General features: G+C 39.5%; 1 long non-coding RNA gene across 1 annotated transcript; it reads right to left on the minus strand.

The window, feature by feature from the left end:
- Window positions 1–12,997: 12,997 nt before the first annotated feature.
- LOC124120020 lies at window positions 12,998–15,793 on the minus strand. Its single transcript, XR_007222279.1, has 3 exons — window positions 15,433–15,793; window positions 14,007–14,124; window positions 12,998–13,078 (listed from the first exon to the last, which is right to left on the minus strand). It is a non-coding gene; the product is annotated as an uncharacterized LOC124120020 (long non-coding RNA).
- Window positions 15,794–17,452: the final 1,659 nt, after the last annotated feature.

Below are 17,452 nucleotides of genomic sequence, written 5' to 3' on the forward strand. Positions count from 1 at the left end.
AAACACACACACACACACACACACACACACACACACACATGCAAGTCGCTATATCAGTGCAATAATCGTGAACGTCACGTTTGTAAGAATAATGAACATGCTGTATCACTATCAGTATGTTTGGTTGTTTGTTGTTTAACGCCTCATTTAGCAGTATTCCAGCTATATGACGGCGGACTCTAAATAATCGAGTCTGGACCAGACAACCCAGTGATTGACATCATGAGCTTTGATCCACGCAAGTGGGATCGATGACATGCATCAACCAAGCCAGCGAGCCTGACCACCCGATCCCGTTAGTCGCCTTTTACGGCAAGCATGGGTTGCTGAAGACCTATTCTACCCCAGATCTTCACGGGTTTCAATGTATGATAATAATCTTATGATGATAGTTATTGACACCTTACCATGAGTGTCATTGCTATATTTTCGTTCTTACACTGAATTCAACCAAGGGATACAGTAACGGGTTGGTGGTAGGGGACGTGGTCAGAATTTTGTATGTCCGATTGCAAACGCCAGGTTCAAAGAGATAGTGTAAAAAACAGATTATAAAAAAAATTATATAACAAATAATGGAAATCTTTACTTGTTATTTATGGCAGTTACGCTTGCAATATATCAATGAACTAGCTGCAAGACGTACTTTAATTTAATGCTTGTCTGTTTTGACAGTAGGATTATCAATTTCTATAAATTTTAACTTTTGTTTAATTAATCTGCTCAAAAAGAATAATTACTAGACGCAAAGGAAGAGCCAATAATGCTGCAAGGTAATTTTTATAAAAAAAACCCGTAATATACGTCTATAGAATCATTTTTTTTTTAAAACAGTAATTTACATGGATGTAATCTACCCAATAACATGTCGAGGAAAATGTTTATGTAAGTATTTTGAAAACAATATTTTTACTTTAGTGGATATAAAGCATGAAACAACCTCGGAATGAACTACACAACTTTTGATGACGTCAGCGCCAGAAGTTCGCGGGACTTTTTGAGCCGATCACTGGAGCTAAACTATGACTGTTAAATATTACTCTGATACATTTGATCGTTCTTATGCCTACAATATACACAATTTTTACACACAAGACGTGTATGTAATAATAAATAATCATATCTTGAAGAGCTATAAAAACTCGGGAACGTTGGCGAAAACCGAAGGTCTCGATGATTTACACACGCGCTTGAGCATTACAGGTGCCATGCTCTTGAAAATGTCATTGAAATACGTGAAAGTGACATTGAATATAATAGCCAAGGTTTTCAATAAAACATGTCTTATGTTAATGACAAATGATTGAAGGGTGAAAAATTGCATCATATAATTGTTTGTGGCACGGAAAGAATAAGATTTTCAGTCACAGTCATAAAAAGGTCATATGAGATGAGGTCACTACAATTGTCATTCGTACGGTAGTTCTGCTTTTCGTTATCGCATTAACGACCGGGCTTGTATGACATATTTGGTAGAGCATACACTCTGCATATGTTTCTGCAAGTGACTATAAAGCATGAAATTGAGGGTCCATTCCATTTTACCTGAACTTCATGCAGCTTTCTTAAATATAATACGTCAACATCAGAGAATAATCACTTATTAATAAATCTAGATTATTTGCTGATACAGATTCCATTGGGTGTAAAAGACGAACTGGAGGTACAATTTGTTGAAAGTTATATATCCATAGATGAAAAAAACCACTTTAAATCAATCATGGACTCAGAGCTTAGTAGTGGTAATCACCACGTGATTTTACCAGCAATATACTGACGTATGACCTCTCAAAATGTCGGTAGCCTGATCATCTACACGTTGGTATGTGTAATATAGTAATAAGGTAGTCATGTAGGTCACCAGAGGTCAAACGGTCACAAAATGTGACCCCTGCCTAAAATCTTACCACCTGTCAATACACTTTAATCAGACTTTCTTATCGAATATGGGTTATACTTGAAGCCACAAAGTACCCATGTACCCATATATTGTCTTTCGTACTGTGGTACAAAACGGTGTTTGATGCAATTTTTAAAAGAAAATGTCATTTTGTGCTAAAAAAGGCAAAGTTGTTGGACTGCTTGAAATGAGTTAGCTTGAATCTATAACTCATCAATTCTAATTATAACATCCATGTTCTGGGTGTATTCAGAACTAGTTGAAGCTACATGGTTATGTTTTTTTCAGGCACACAAGATTTAACTGAAGGTCAAGGTGAGGTAAAATTTAACATATCCACCTGAATTCATTAAATTCAACCATCCTTGCATCATGAACAATAATATTTAATAAGGTCACCATGGTCACACAATTAGACCGTCAATTCTCTGTGCTGTTTTGCGTCCCTTGGCCACGCCAGAAACCTATGATTGTGGATTCGAATTCTGGTTCACCCCCATTATGTTTCTAGGTTTGTCAGCACCAAACCTGTGCTTGTGAGTTTCACGAAAGTTGTAAACGTCTAAAACCTGCTCTACTTTCGGCTTTCCTCCCACATTAAGCTGACACGCCGCGATATAACTGGAATACTGTTAATAAGCGGCGTTAAACCCAACTCACTCACCCACTCACACTCGCTTCAAACTCGTCTTCAACTTGCTCATTGCTACATGTCTGTAACTTGCAAAGGTATGTACACCACTTGTTATTCTGTAGGCAGGTACAGCTCTTCTTTCAACAGTTACATGTAACACATCCCATTCCATCACTGTCTCAGGAGCAGGTGCTGCACCCCTCAAGGGGTGTCAAGGCCCAGCGTGTCAACAACTTTGTGGACATCAACACATTCTGTGCTTGTGTTGGTTCCACCCTTAATGTAAATTAATCATGGAATGTGTGATGAGAACGACAAGCCACTTATGAAGGCACCCGTGTCCTCACACACAATCACAACTGTAGTTGAGCCAGAATCGGCACAGTGCTTCGCATGAAGGGGGAGTCTGATGACTGCCTCTTCTTGGCTACATCTAAGGGCTTCAACGATGTTGACTCACACCACCCTCAGTCTTAAGCAAGTCTCTACCATAAAGAGTTGTTTCCCAGGCAGTTTGCTTCTCTGTTCATCTTCACGCTAATCCGTTACAAATAAGTCCATCAGGTTTTCTGGCAGAAGGAACTTCTTCAACTATGTGTAGGTTATGTCCTGAATGGTACCCAACTCGGAGATTCTCGGTTGGAACTCTCTGCATTCTTGATTGATTCATCTCGATAAACATCAAATACTTTGTCAATGCGCCCACACGATGTTCCTTCTCGCAGGGCTGAAGAAAGAATGGCTTTGGATGCAATGCAATATATCAAATGCAATATATCCACCAGTATTGTTTGGTACGAGTACCATTCCGTCTATTGAACCTGAGTTTTCGGGTATAGATTCTACTTGTGACAACTCTTTCTTGAGATGTTAAGTCAAAGCTGCCTTACTGATTTTCCTCATGGTTCCCTTTGGATTACCGAAAACCCATGGTCTGGTTAGTCGAGTTTGAATTGAGCTTGACCACATCTTTCTCATCTCTGTGGATCCTTGACTGGCTTAGATCATTGTGTCTGAAGGATGGGCTGCCAGATCACACTGCGTCCCGCTCGGAGGAATGGGCTCATGTACTGAAGCCTTTGGTACCTCCTTGGGTTTGGGTGTCTGTTCATAGTTGTTCCATAGTTTGATCTGCAAAATGGATTCTCTATAACTCTACAGGTAGCGGGCATAATTCTGTTAGTCGTATGCGAAGCACCATAGAATCATATCGTGAATGGCTGCCAGATGCAAAGAACAATTGTCATCTCAATTCACACAACAGGTTCAACAACAAATCGACAATATCAAGGTATGACATCTAATATGACGCTAGGTCCGCTCGTTGGTGACGACGAACATTCTGATATTGTTTGAAAATCTGTCAAAGATGTAAACCCTGGATTGCGAGTTTTCTGGCATAAAAACTTAAAATTATGTGGACAAAACACATTTGGCTGCACGATTCCCTTCACTCAACGCGATGTCTCTCCTCCACTCAGTGTCTCTTCGAGTCGATCGAAGTTATCAAACGCCAATGTTACTTGGACATTTGGTTGTATGCATCCTGGTAGTGTAACACTTTCTTCACTCAGTGACAATGTATGAAGACAGAGTGCTGTGTCAATCTCTTCAATTTGGGAGTATGAAATATCATGTCCAAATCGGTTTAGGGTACGAACTAGTTTAACACACAGAGTGAGTGATGTCACAGCATATGGCAGCAGGATTGTTTTGGGGGCTTCACTTAAACAAATGTCCTGCCCTAAAAATTCTGTTAGTCTGTGGACATGGTCTGACACAAGATGTGATGATAGTTCAGATAACAAGTCATCAGTACTGTCCTATATAGTAGCGACCACACTTGCTTAGGTGAAGACTTAAGTTTCTAACACTAATGTGATAAAGCTAGTTTTTGACACTCTAATTGTGTGGTCTTATCAAATATTAATATTCATAATGCAACGGATAGTTGCATTTAATGATATTTAGGTGGATATGTTAAATTTGATCTCCATCTTTCCTTCAGTTTAATCGTGTGTGCCTGAAAAACATAACAATGTAGCTTCAACAACCACTGAATACAACTAGAATATGTCTGTTATGATTTGGAGTGACATATTTCTAGCAGTCCAACATCCTACAATTTTGCATTTTTTTCTGAAATTGCATAAAAAATCGTTCTGTACCACTCCACTTTTTCAGACTTTAGATTGGCTTGGGTACTTCTTGGCTTCAATTAAAACCCATTTGGGTTAAGAAAGTCCCATTGGTGTGATATCTGCAGTGTATTTCCATAACTACCTTATAACTATATTACATATACTCACGTGTCGAAGATCAGGCTACCAACATTTTGAGAGGTCATAAGCCACTCTATGATTTTGCTTGTAAAGTTATTTAACTTTCAAGTTAATCCTATCCCCTAACAGGTACCTCGAGTTTGAATCAGGTGTCTGCCTTCATGTGGTAATTACTACCCTTAAGCTGTCCCGGGTTGCTTTCAAAGTATTTTTCATCAATGGACATATGACTTTCAAAAAATCATACTGAGATTTTAGCACCCCAGGTGGTAAAGCTTAATAAAAAAAATGTGGTCTGGCTCATGGAGTAAATAGATCAGTGAAAATCAGTGATGACACATTTGTTCGCGAAATAGGATTGAATCGTAAGTTCATATACTATTCTTATGAAAGTAGCTGGATGAATGGGAGTGTATATATTGGTCTGGTTAAAATAGCTAAAGGCCTGGGACCTTGTGTCGTTTTCAGTTTCAACTGATCAGTAATTGCGTTATCGAGTGGATTGTGTGGTCCACTAGCATTTGATTGTCTAGATACATAGGTCTTCCTTGATTAAACCTTTGGGGATGTGTTTTATTTAGCCACTTTTATTTACTCAAACCAACAATGACCTTATTTTAGCAGATATTTCTAATAATTATGGAAAATATTTCGTCGGTTAAGGGATGGTTCTGTGTTTGCAAATACTTGTAATGACTTACCTCACTAAAAACATTCCCACATAAGCGTAATAGTGAACGATAATATATTTCTTATGCAATAGATATGATTCCCGTGGGTTTCAGTACATTTCTAGATAACACACCTGAACATGAAGAGGAATCACCTTAGCCTGGTTTTCACGAATGATACGAAATGAATGATCCCAGATAAGCGCATTGGAGTCTGAACATGTCTAGGGTCTAATCATAATTGACCCGATCAACGACAGAGTCTCGACCTTTGAAATGAGTGTTATGACTTTTAAAAACAAATCGTATGTTAATTATTATAAACACTTTTAAATACTTAATTACCTTGATATAACTATTTAGACGCATTGCATAGTTGGTATGTATGGAGTACATATTCAGGAACACATTCATTTTGTTTAAAATGGAAGTTTTGTAAGTAATAACTTTATACAATTCCATGGAAACAATGTTGCCATAAGAGTTGTTTAGAGTTGACACTGACATGATAACATGATAAAGCATTGTTATTATTTACAACCGTACAATTAAACATCTATACATCATATCTTAGGGCAGGTTTAACATGTTTATGCTAATGTCAAGATATATGAGAAGACCCAAAACACCTTGGTACGTGGCTGTTATACGGGGTAATGTAACTGTCGCTGTGCAGATAGTGTTGTTGCCATTCAACACTCCCCTAAATATAACGCTGATCACCACGTGCTTATTTGTTTTAAACGTAACTAGTCCTAACATGCCTGGTCTAAACGGCGAAATGTAATTCAGCTCATGCATGTTACAGCGCTCGCATTCCTGGCGAAGGTAGAGTGGAAGGGTTGGTTTGCAGAACAGAAAGGTTAGATTTCAGTTGCTTTAATCCGTGTTTGTGATATGCTTCAAGAGATGCTTTCGAAATTAGAGAACAGCTAATGAACTACAGGCGATTGAGGTTCATCTGCCCCCGAGCCTTTGGCGAGAGACATACTTTTCATTTACGAGGGACATGTAATCTGTAGTTTCGAGTTTCCAGTAAGTTGTTCTTTATATTGCGCAATATCACTATAACAGGGTAAGTTAAGAAAGGCGTATGAAATGTCTACATTGCAGAGAATTTTTTCTAAAGTGAGCCTATTCTTAAGATGACGTCGGTGACATTGGCACGCCAGAAACATATGATCGTGGGTTCGAATGACAGATTCGCCCTGATTATAGGGCCTGATTTGTTATAATACGGGTTGTAATACAGGTGCTCGTGTGCGTCACCAAATAGGTAAACGTCTATGACGGGCATTGCAACGTGATATAGTTGAAATACTGTTCAAAACTAACTTCACTCACTCAGATGACGTCATGAACCATGAATGTTGTCGTTTCACATTTTTGTGAACAATGACACAATGTGAATTCGTTTCTCTTCAACTGACTGACATTGAGAATCGCCAAAAGAATCTGATATTGTTACAACTAGGTCTATCCACCCTTTTATGTTATATTTATCATCAACTATGACCCTGTCCTGCTACGAAGTTCTTATGAGCGTGACACGTTCTTTTGAGCGTGACAGCTTTCCTTCCACTATTTCGCTATCAAATATTGCTGAATTGAAATAAACACATTGTACCATCATATTGCTGATAAAATCTCAAGTCTTGTAGTAATAATATAGATTTTTTTTCCTGTAAAACTTACGTTGCTGTAATACAAGGACTGTTCTGAAATTTAGTTCCTTCAAATACTGTATTTTTTTCTCGCTCCACATCCACTTTTATATCTGATGATATGTATCACCATTCTCGTGTGCACGTCACCTTTGCATTTCTGACAGTTTTGATGTGTAGGTTCTCTTGCAGATGCTAAATTTACCTTTCGACGGACACTCAGGCAGACGTGCATGCACGTGTGTGTGTGTGTGTGTGTGTGTGTGTGTGTGTGTGTGTGTACTAGTCCGGACTAATGCCGATTTTGTTTAGCTAGCCCATTGTGATACCATGCCGTAGTTTAACATGAACACTCAGACACAGTATACTGACTCCGAGCCGACCAGTACTTGTAGCCCCTTGTTTTTATTACGCAGGCAGTGTAACAACAAGTACCATCTTTTTAGGTCTTTTGGTATGACGCGACCGGTGATCGAACTTCCGACCTTTCGCTCTCCGGGCAGACGCTCTACCACACGACAACGGGTCGGTTTATCAAAAATAGAACACGTACACTTAACTCAAATATGACATAACATGTTTCCCTTATCTATCTGGCATACTGCCACCTCGTGTGTGGCTGCGATGATAAGACTGAATACGTTTGACACAGTGAACCATCGAAAAGCTCAATTCGTGGTAAGGTGAAATGGGGGTTTAAAGTCACGTTCAAGATAATTGCGCCTTTAAATGCACGCGTGTGTGTGTGTGTGTGTGTGCGCGCGCGCGCTCGCGCGCACTAAAGCCGGTTGTATAGTGCTAGCCCCCTGAGATACCATGCCGCAGTTGAACATGGATACCCCACTTACACACAGTATTATGACTCAGAGCCAACCAGTCCTTGTTTTATCCCCTTCACGCTGAGCGCCAGGCATGCTTGCCGTGAAAGGCGACTAACGGGATCGGGTGGTCAGGCTCGCTGACTTGGTTGAAGCATGTCATCGATCCCAATTGCGTGGATCGATGCTCATGATATCCAGCACTGGATTGTCTGGTCCAGACTCGATTATTTACAGGCCGCCGTCATATAGCTGGAATATTGCAGAGTGCGGCGTAAAACAACAATCCAACCAACCTGAGCGCCAGGCAGAGAAGCAAGTACCATCTTTAATTTGAATGTCTTTTGTTATGGCGCGGTTGGGGACACCCTTTCATCCTCCAGACCACGGAGGCGGTTTGATAAGTTTAACTTACATTGTAATCAGAACATACATGTGTAATCAATGGAGGCGCAAACATAAGAAGACCAAGTGAAAAACGGAACGGCATCCATTGATATCTTCATCTAAAAATATAACAATTTGCAGCTGAACCCACTGTGCTTGTAACTTAGAAGAGTCGAAGATACATTCGACATTTCTTAATTTCATATGAAACAGAAGAGAACTTTCTTCAGATTTTATATTACTTAAACTTATTGATTATTTGACAGCAAAATAAAGAAAGGTTCTTTAATATGATACTTATTTTACTTTTAAATAAATTTATCATATTAAACGTTGAAGGCCTTTCTTACAAAGATTTCTCAAACAAATCGGTAGTGAAACTCGTCTCAAATATCGGAGTTTGTTCTTTTGGCTGACCTGACAAAGTCACAAACACTCGCAAACAACCGCAACAGTAATTGATGACTGACGTGACGTCGGTTGTGTCTTTTAATTGCAGTATTTAGTTATTTACATCAGAATGCTTAAATGAAAACAATAAAAGACAATGCAGTCATTACCCCAAGGTTCTGCCCACTATATTATGACAATGTTCTACAGGCGCCGTAGAGAAGTGGCACAAGTCAAGGTGTGTTATGTTAAAGGATTGACAATGTAGTTCCTCAGTTACGCTACCTCTACTGATCCGTCTAATTTTGAGTTCAGCGCTATCCCATGTGCATGATCTTTGACTACATTTATTACAATGAATACGGTTTATTTATACATATAACAAGACTGATGGCATTTTACGCGTAGTAAGTCCTTAAAGTTTTTCGGAATATCAGTTTCTTTTAAACAAGCCATGTTTATCAAAATATACCTTCTCACGTACGTTTTGTTATGAGGCCGGAGGGCAAATATTCATCTAAATTATGTTATCGCAAATGAACAAGTCACAGAACTGTTCATGATTATGTTTGATTATGGTCGTTCGGTAATTGTCAAATATGTCAGCATTAAACTTTTTTTTAGGTCGACTGCAAGTGATCACTCTCATCACAACCTAACCAGTAATATGACTAGTCTGAACTTACTTATCGTGGAAAGGTGTGACACACGTCTAAGTACGGTTGCTATAGTCACGCAGTTTTACTCTGAGCCCAGTTACATCGTAGTGTCATTGTTAACCACGAGAAGCATAAGAAAATTGATAATTATTTAACATGCACAGAAACAGACCCGATACGTGCTCACAAACTGATACAAAGATTTTATTTATTTATTATTTTGTTCTTTATAAAAAAAATAAAAAATATCTAAAGCTTTATGTGGGGTTCCGATGCAGATACAATCTAATGGTTGACGACAATATGTGATCAATGTACATATGCATGTTTGGTTTGGTTTGTTCTAGTTAATTTACATGCCACGGAAGTACTGCTGTGCGGTGTCAGACAACACACACTTACTTTTGTCATGCAAATAGTGTGAGTTGGGGTTTTTACACAATTGGGCAGGCCATGGTTTAGCTTTTCGCCTGGTATCATCAGTGACTCCTTTGCTTGTAATCGGCAGGAGACACGGGTGTGGAATCCCCACGTGCACAAATACATGGTGCATGAGTGTGAAGAGGTTCTTTGAGGTGGACACGTTTGACGCGAGAAGAAGGTAGGGTATTATTGTCTCCGACATTTTGCCTTATCCGCCTAGTGGAATCTGTTTCGTCGAATAAGTTGTTCATGAACGGAAACTTGAAAATGTACTAGCCTTTGCAATCATCCCTTGCCAAGTGAATAACTAAAACGGGGGCAATACAGCGGTTTCTAACACTGTCCCAATCAGATGCTGGAGTCAATAAGCTGACTTACACAACTGTGTGTGATGGAAATCTTTGCAAGCGTCACAAAGACCACAGATAGAAGACTTCGAGGACATTGCTAGAATAATCTCAGAACTCTGATAGGTTGGAGAACGTTCTTTATTCAGGTGCCTGCGTTACAAAGAACATTCGACTATTATATAATTACAGAATGAAAGACCGGATGAACGCTCATCCGATGCCATTTGTTGAAACGCCTCGAACTGTGATAGATAGATGCAAATGTATCACGGAAAACAAATCGTGTACGGATTTATCATGGTGTCTAACAATCTGGCAGATTACTTTCGATCCAGTCTAGCTTGCATAATCAATAAACGTTCCATCTGACTCGTCTGAGCACATAAATATAGAAGCCCCATTTCTATAAGTTATTGTAAGCTTGTGCCATCCAATAATTACAATATGTTACAATGACTCTGTGTGTGTGTGTGTGTGTGTGTGTGTGTGTGTGTGTGTGTGTGTGTGTGTGTGTGTTTGTTGTTTAACGCCGCACTCAGCAATATTCCAGCTATATGATATCGAGTCTGGACCAGACAATCCATCGATCCACGCAATTGAGAGAGAGAGAGAGAGAGAGAGAGAGAGAATCCGAATGATGATTTCTAGGATATAATACAATTCTTGACATTTAGCATTTGCTTGGTCCGAGGAGGTATTTATCTGTTCGGACATAAATATTGTATTTTATACTGAACCGCAAAAGAAACGTCACCTAAAGTAACGTTGCATGAAAAGTTGTCATTTAAATATCTGGGTAATTTTTGTCAAAGTTTCTCAAATTTAACGTTAGCTTGTCCAGAAAAATGAAATTTGATGATAAAAAAACAAAGCAGATGACAATACAACTGATCGCCCAAACACATCACGGCAACGGCCATGGTAACCCGATGCACGTTACTTCCGTGCAAATTGAAATGCACATGCGTTCCCCCATTTCTTGCCCTATAAAAATCCACCCTGATCGGATAACATTCATTCGTTATTGAATTGCTGCCACATGCCAAGATTGACAAGAAATCAGCGACACCGAGCCCTTGGACGATTGCAAGCTCGACAAACCGCCCGGCAAGTAGCCAATGCATTTCAAGTCCACGTAAGGATACATGATACAGGATATACATGCTCCAGGAACGCTACCAGACAGATTGTGCGACAGCATCTTCAAGAACGCTTTGTTACTGCTACGGAAACTGCTCGACAGACCATAGGGTCATATACAGAGAGAGAGAGAGAGAGAGAGAGAGAGAGAGAGAGAGAGAGAGAGAGAGAGAGTCTAGCGACGCCGTGGGGAACCGTGCATCATGCTTTTTGGGATGAGTCGGCCCTGTGGTCTTCCAGAGTATTGGTCCAGGGAGAGGCAATGGTGTCACAGGAACTCGGTACATTGATCAAGTCTTGAGACCACACGCTATACCTCATTTGGAACGTCGATGCAACCACGAGTTTCAGCATGGTAACGCCCGTGCCCACACTGCGAGAGCAACAGGAGACTTTCTCTAGCAGAATGGCATCAGAACCATGCAGTGGCCTGCCCTCAGTCCCGATTTAAATCCCATTAAGCACCTGTGGGACAAGATTCAAAGACGGCCGAAGGACGTCCGACCAAGGCCGACAACTGCAGCTGAACTGCATCAGGTGTTCCTCAGAGTGTGGGCTCAAGTGCCTATGGCCTTCATCCATTCCATGTATCGACGTTGAATGGCAGTCATCAATGCACATGGCGGCCACACGAGATACTGATTTGTGATGCCATTTTCTCAGAGACTAGTATTGTGTTTCACTTTAAGAACATTTGGCACTTTAATTTCAACCTTGATGATCAGTTTTGCCAAGTTTCATCTTTTTAATATGCCTCAAAGTATGTTTACAGTGTTTGGACAAATAAGGTTTCTTATATATCTATCCACGCTGACGTTTCCTTTGCGGCTCAGCATATAATATTCACATGGCAGTGAGTAGGTTTTGGTTTAGTTTGTTGCTTAACGCCGCGCTCAGCAATATTCCAGCTATATGACGGCGGTCTGTAAATAATCGAATCTGGACCAGACAATCCAGTGATTAATATCATGAGCATCGATCCACGCAATTGGGAAACGACGACATGCATCAAGCAAGTCAGCGACCCTGACCACCCGATCCCGTTAGTCGCCTTTTACGACAAGCATAGTCGCCTTTTACGGCAAGCACGGGTTGGGCAGTGAGTAGGAGTGACATTGGAGTCATTGGAGCAACATTCGCTGAAAATAGTTCTTTGGCAACCTTGAAATTAGTATTTACATTTGCAGACATTTAACGAAGCTATGCTATGAAAAAGGCCATATGATACATTATATTTTAAGCTTATATAATTGTGTGTATGCATCAGAACATAATTCTCAGCTATCTCTTTAACTAACATCGTGTGTTGGAACGTCTTCAGATTGTAAGCAGGTGATTTCTCAAAATTACTGAACCACATCTATAGCTGGCTGCTTAGTTGAGAAAGATGTTTTATATATCCCTGTGCATATGTACAACATTTAGCTTTAATGCACTCTCATACTACGAAACCGGTTCTGGCATACAAGGGGACAAATATCGTTCATAAATATGCTTCTTTCTCACTATCGTTTCGAGGTCCATCGATGTCAGGTTCAACATCTGAAGTGTCCCTTTCATTTACGTCAGATGCGTTGTGTGTACCTTCACACAGGTGTACAGGGGATTGGGAAACACCAGAGGACACAGCCATGTTTCTGTGCATGTCACTATAGTTTGTTTCCCAGTACCTATGCAGCGGTTCATATCGTGTATCCATATGACGCATTTCCTCAACAACCACAGTGTGTTCTGGATCGTTTCCGTTGGACAATCTTCTCCTAGAAACAAATGTAGGTCTGAGACATACAAAATGGGTGTAATGTAGAATTATCAAGTCAATTAGAAACTCTTCAACAAGAAGCTGCCAAAATACTTTCTGGGCTCCCAAACACAAACATCTGTATTATGAAGTGGGATGGGAAACGTTATTAGAACGAAGGAGGAAGTAAAAGTTATGTTTGTTCTACGAAATACAAAGTAATATTACCCCAGCTTATCTTAAATACATTATAACTACCACTATAAGTTCACATGTATCATATTATTAACGAAATTCAGACAATCTTGTGATTCTAACTACTAGACTAAAGTACTCAACATGTTCTTTTATTTCATCAACTGTAAGGTCATGGAACACCATTCCTGTAGCAGGAAGAAATTGTACATTTATATCCCAGTTTATGTCATACATAGGGAAAGAGCAATGTTTTGCACCTTCATATTTTTCCTATAATGTGAGAAAGTTGGAATATTTATCATACTCGATTAAGATACATATAAAGCCAGTTGACTTATTATTTTCTACAGATCAGAGATAAAATATGATCCAATATGTCAATGTGGTAATCTATGTGGAAAACTCATATCATTATTTATTTGAGTGTCCATTGTAAAGCTAATCAAGAAAATCTGTGTTACTTAAATTCGGATCATATAATTTTATTGAAAGAAATATTGCATTAAACATAAGTTGGAGATGGACGGAAATGAGTGTTTGTCCATTATCGTAAATCAACATATCTTTAAGGCAATGCAAATATGTATATGTCACACAAAGATGTACATAAATGTACATACTTGTCTTTCTTTTGGACATTCCTATTGTATCTAAACACAATCTTCTTTTTTGTTTCCCTTACGTTATCCCACAACTGTAAAGAACGATATCGATTGGCTGTTGTCTCTCTAAAGTCTAATCATACCTACCGTGGACAAAACTGTGGTGCTTTACGCAGAAGGAGCAACAGCAATAGGATAATAACAATCAGCAGCAGTACAGCCAGGATGATTCCCACGTCCAATATGTAGTTAGGTTCAACAGACACTGAATACAAGATAAAAATACTTATGAATAATACAATGAATCATGTTTCCACACTTTCAATTACATTTGTATCACATTGGGACATATAATCCTCACTGGCCAGGGCAATATATATTTTGTTTACACCTATATCTGCGTTCAGGATGAATGTCTAACATATAGTTAATCACATCCTCCATTATGTCGAAAGAGAAATTATGAACTTGCTCCGCACATGCATTTTAAAAGACGTTTTCACCACCTGGTGAACACGGTTCGTTTCGACTATTCGAGTACGGGTACAAGGGCTATTATTATACTTTAGAACAGAAACATATCTAGGCATTATCTGTTGTCTATCAGATAATGGTAATAAAACGAACTGTACATGTTATTAGGTTAAACTCGTTATGTTGAACTTGGATATGCCGCACTCACGATTGTCTCAAACTCTTTTTGAAGTCCCAAGTATCCACGTTAAGCATAAATTTCCCCTGACGTCTCTAATCCTGGATAACTCTTACTTTCGTCCAGGTCCCCTCGAGTTCAACGCAACGAGGTTCGACTGTAGATACATGTAAGGCGATTTGATTGGTGTCTGTGTTGACCTGTTATTGATTTTATTAGAGTCTTGACATGAAATGTTATCACTATTACATACTTACAGGACCGTCCAGCTGAGTTTAGGAATGTATCAGCTAGCGTCTCTTACTTTTACTTACCATTTTTGTCATATCCGTTCTAGTTACGTGTGAGCGGTAGAAACTAACAGTTTTAGTTCAGTATTGGGCAGTTTGGCAATTTCTAAGGGTGCATGTATCACATACCTGGCAGGTTGAATAAAACAAGCATCAATTGTTCAGTCTGACAATCAGTCCCCCCCAAAAACCAGGGGAGTGGCTTCTAAAAAGACAATGACACTGACTCATAAACTGATGTGCTGCTGGTTGAATAGTACATGCTGTCGTCTTTGTAAGGTAGTGTCACTTGAAACAGGGGTTATCATCAAACCCTAACGTTAGTGCATGGCTTGACCGATAACTGTAAAAAGTTTGACCTAGAAATATTGAACGGTCTTTGAGTTGTTCTCCGAATATAAACCCTTCCCTCATTTAAGGCTTAATCCGATTTGTTGTCATGGAAATCGGAACAAATAAACACAGTTTTAAAAACCAAAGGCATCACATCATGGCGACTTATATATATTTGAATAGTAATTATTACAACTACATGTGGGAAATGCGTTTGCATAACACGTCCATTTTCACAGTAATATCTGAATGTCATTCCAAGAGTTGATATGGGAACAGTCTCATAAAATATACTTACCCTTTTTATCAAGATCTGATTCTGTTGTTGAGGAAGTTATTGCATCACTGCACCACTTGGATTTCTGGCATATGTCAGACGTAGAACAGTTCTCCTTGCACAGTTTGTCACAGTCATTGTCACAGGTGGAATTACATCCATCTACACACAATCCAGTCTGCTGTTCACACACACTCGTCACACATGATCCACAGTGTAAGCTACAGTTCCAACCGTAGTATCCCTTCTTGCATCCATCAGCGCAGTGACCGTTGATGGTGTCGCACGTTCCATGACATCCTTGGTGACACTGGATGCACCCCGGGCCATAATAGCCGAGTTCACAGCCATGTTTACACTCGCCGTTCTGGTCACATTCATTGTGATAACATCCTCTGCTGCATGTTTCTTTACACTTCTCTCCGTACCATCCGCGTTTATATCCATATTTACATTCCCCCGACGTTTTGTCACATTGTATGGGAGGACTTTTGGTTGAATTGGAATACACATCACAATGTATACTACATGTGTCACCACAGAGTTGCCCATAATACCCTGTTAAACATGTAGTACATTGTGCCGTTGTACAATGTCCTGAACAGTTGTGACACACATGCTCACACTTTCCTCCAGTGTAACCGGCCGCACACCTTTGTTATTCTCCTGTCGTGTAGTTACAGAGTTCACATTGTTTCGAACATGATTTACACTGGGAACCAAAGTAAGAATCGACACAGTTTCCCCAGCAGCTGTCATTTTGCACGCAATAAGATCCAACACATCCAGATGCACATCTCTTACATCCAGGTGAAGAGGTTATACAGGGCACCCTACAGCTTCGACCAAACAACCCTAACTGACATCCATGAGAACACTCGCTGACTCCACTTTGTGTGTTTAATGTACACGTATTGTTTAGGCATCCTTGGCTACATCTGTATTTACATTGTGAGCCATAATATCCAACAAAACACTCACTTAGGCACTTGCCATCGGAGCCACATTGTGAACATTGCTGGCCTTCTGTGCAAGTCGAATCTGGAAGAGAAGGAAAGTAGCCTTAGAACAAGATTATGTTTTTAATCTGCTGATATATGTTTGATTTATCAAGATTATCAAAAATATATTAGTTTGACAGATATCGTTTCTCTCATTTCACGCTGACGGCAGTCACCATCTGGAAAGATAATATGGTATTAATAATAATTGCTCGTTTGCATACTACATATGATACTTAATAGTAACATTACCTGACGGCATGCATAAATGTGCCGACGGAAGACACAGACACACGCCAAGTATAAAGATAAACCCGTGCATCATCACAGATCCCACCCAAGTTGCAACAGTAAAATAAATACGAATTAATAGTGTTAGTCTGCCGTGGACTGCCGCTGTGGCTGTGACTGTGGCAAGCGACATCAGTGCATATAAGGAAATAAGGAGAGATGAGCCATATCAGCGCAGTCGCGGAATAGGAAAGAAACTTTTCCTGTGAAGGAAATATTTCAATAAATAACGCTGGGTCTTTATGTCCCATTGAACCTAGACGTAATTGCCAAACTACATAGCACGGGAAATGTAGAGGAGGGAGAAAGTATAGGTCATGCCAGTGAAATTGCATGGTTAAATGGGTATTAAACTGACAGTGGCAATTGAATCATTGCGAAATTTTTCATGTTGTGATTTCATGTTGTCAACATCAGGCATCAGGCATCAATCAATATGTTCATACAAAACTTACACTCATGAAGTGAGGTGAAGTGAAGTGAAGTGAAATGAAATGTGGCTTATATAGAAACTTGTTTTCTTTAACATAGTGCTCTTTGGTAAAAGTTGAGAATGCGACAATAGAACATGATGTAAAATTTTGCAATCTCAAAAATGTATACTAAAACTTTCAGTTTTGGGTTTACAATAACAAAGGCAATACAACTGGTCAAATATGTGGCAACAGAAATACACGACAAGCCCTACAACACGTTTCAGAGCACTCACGGGTGTCAAAAAGTTTTTACTTTCAAGAGTCTTGAAAGAG

Source organism: Haliotis rufescens, unplaced genomic scaffold (genome assembly GCF_023055435.1).
Source record: "Haliotis rufescens isolate VD_foot unplaced genomic scaffold, xgHalRufe1.0.p SCAF_2, whole genome shotgun sequence".
NCBI classification, from domain to species: Eukaryota; Metazoa; Mollusca; class Gastropoda; order Lepetellida; family Haliotidae; genus Haliotis; species Haliotis rufescens.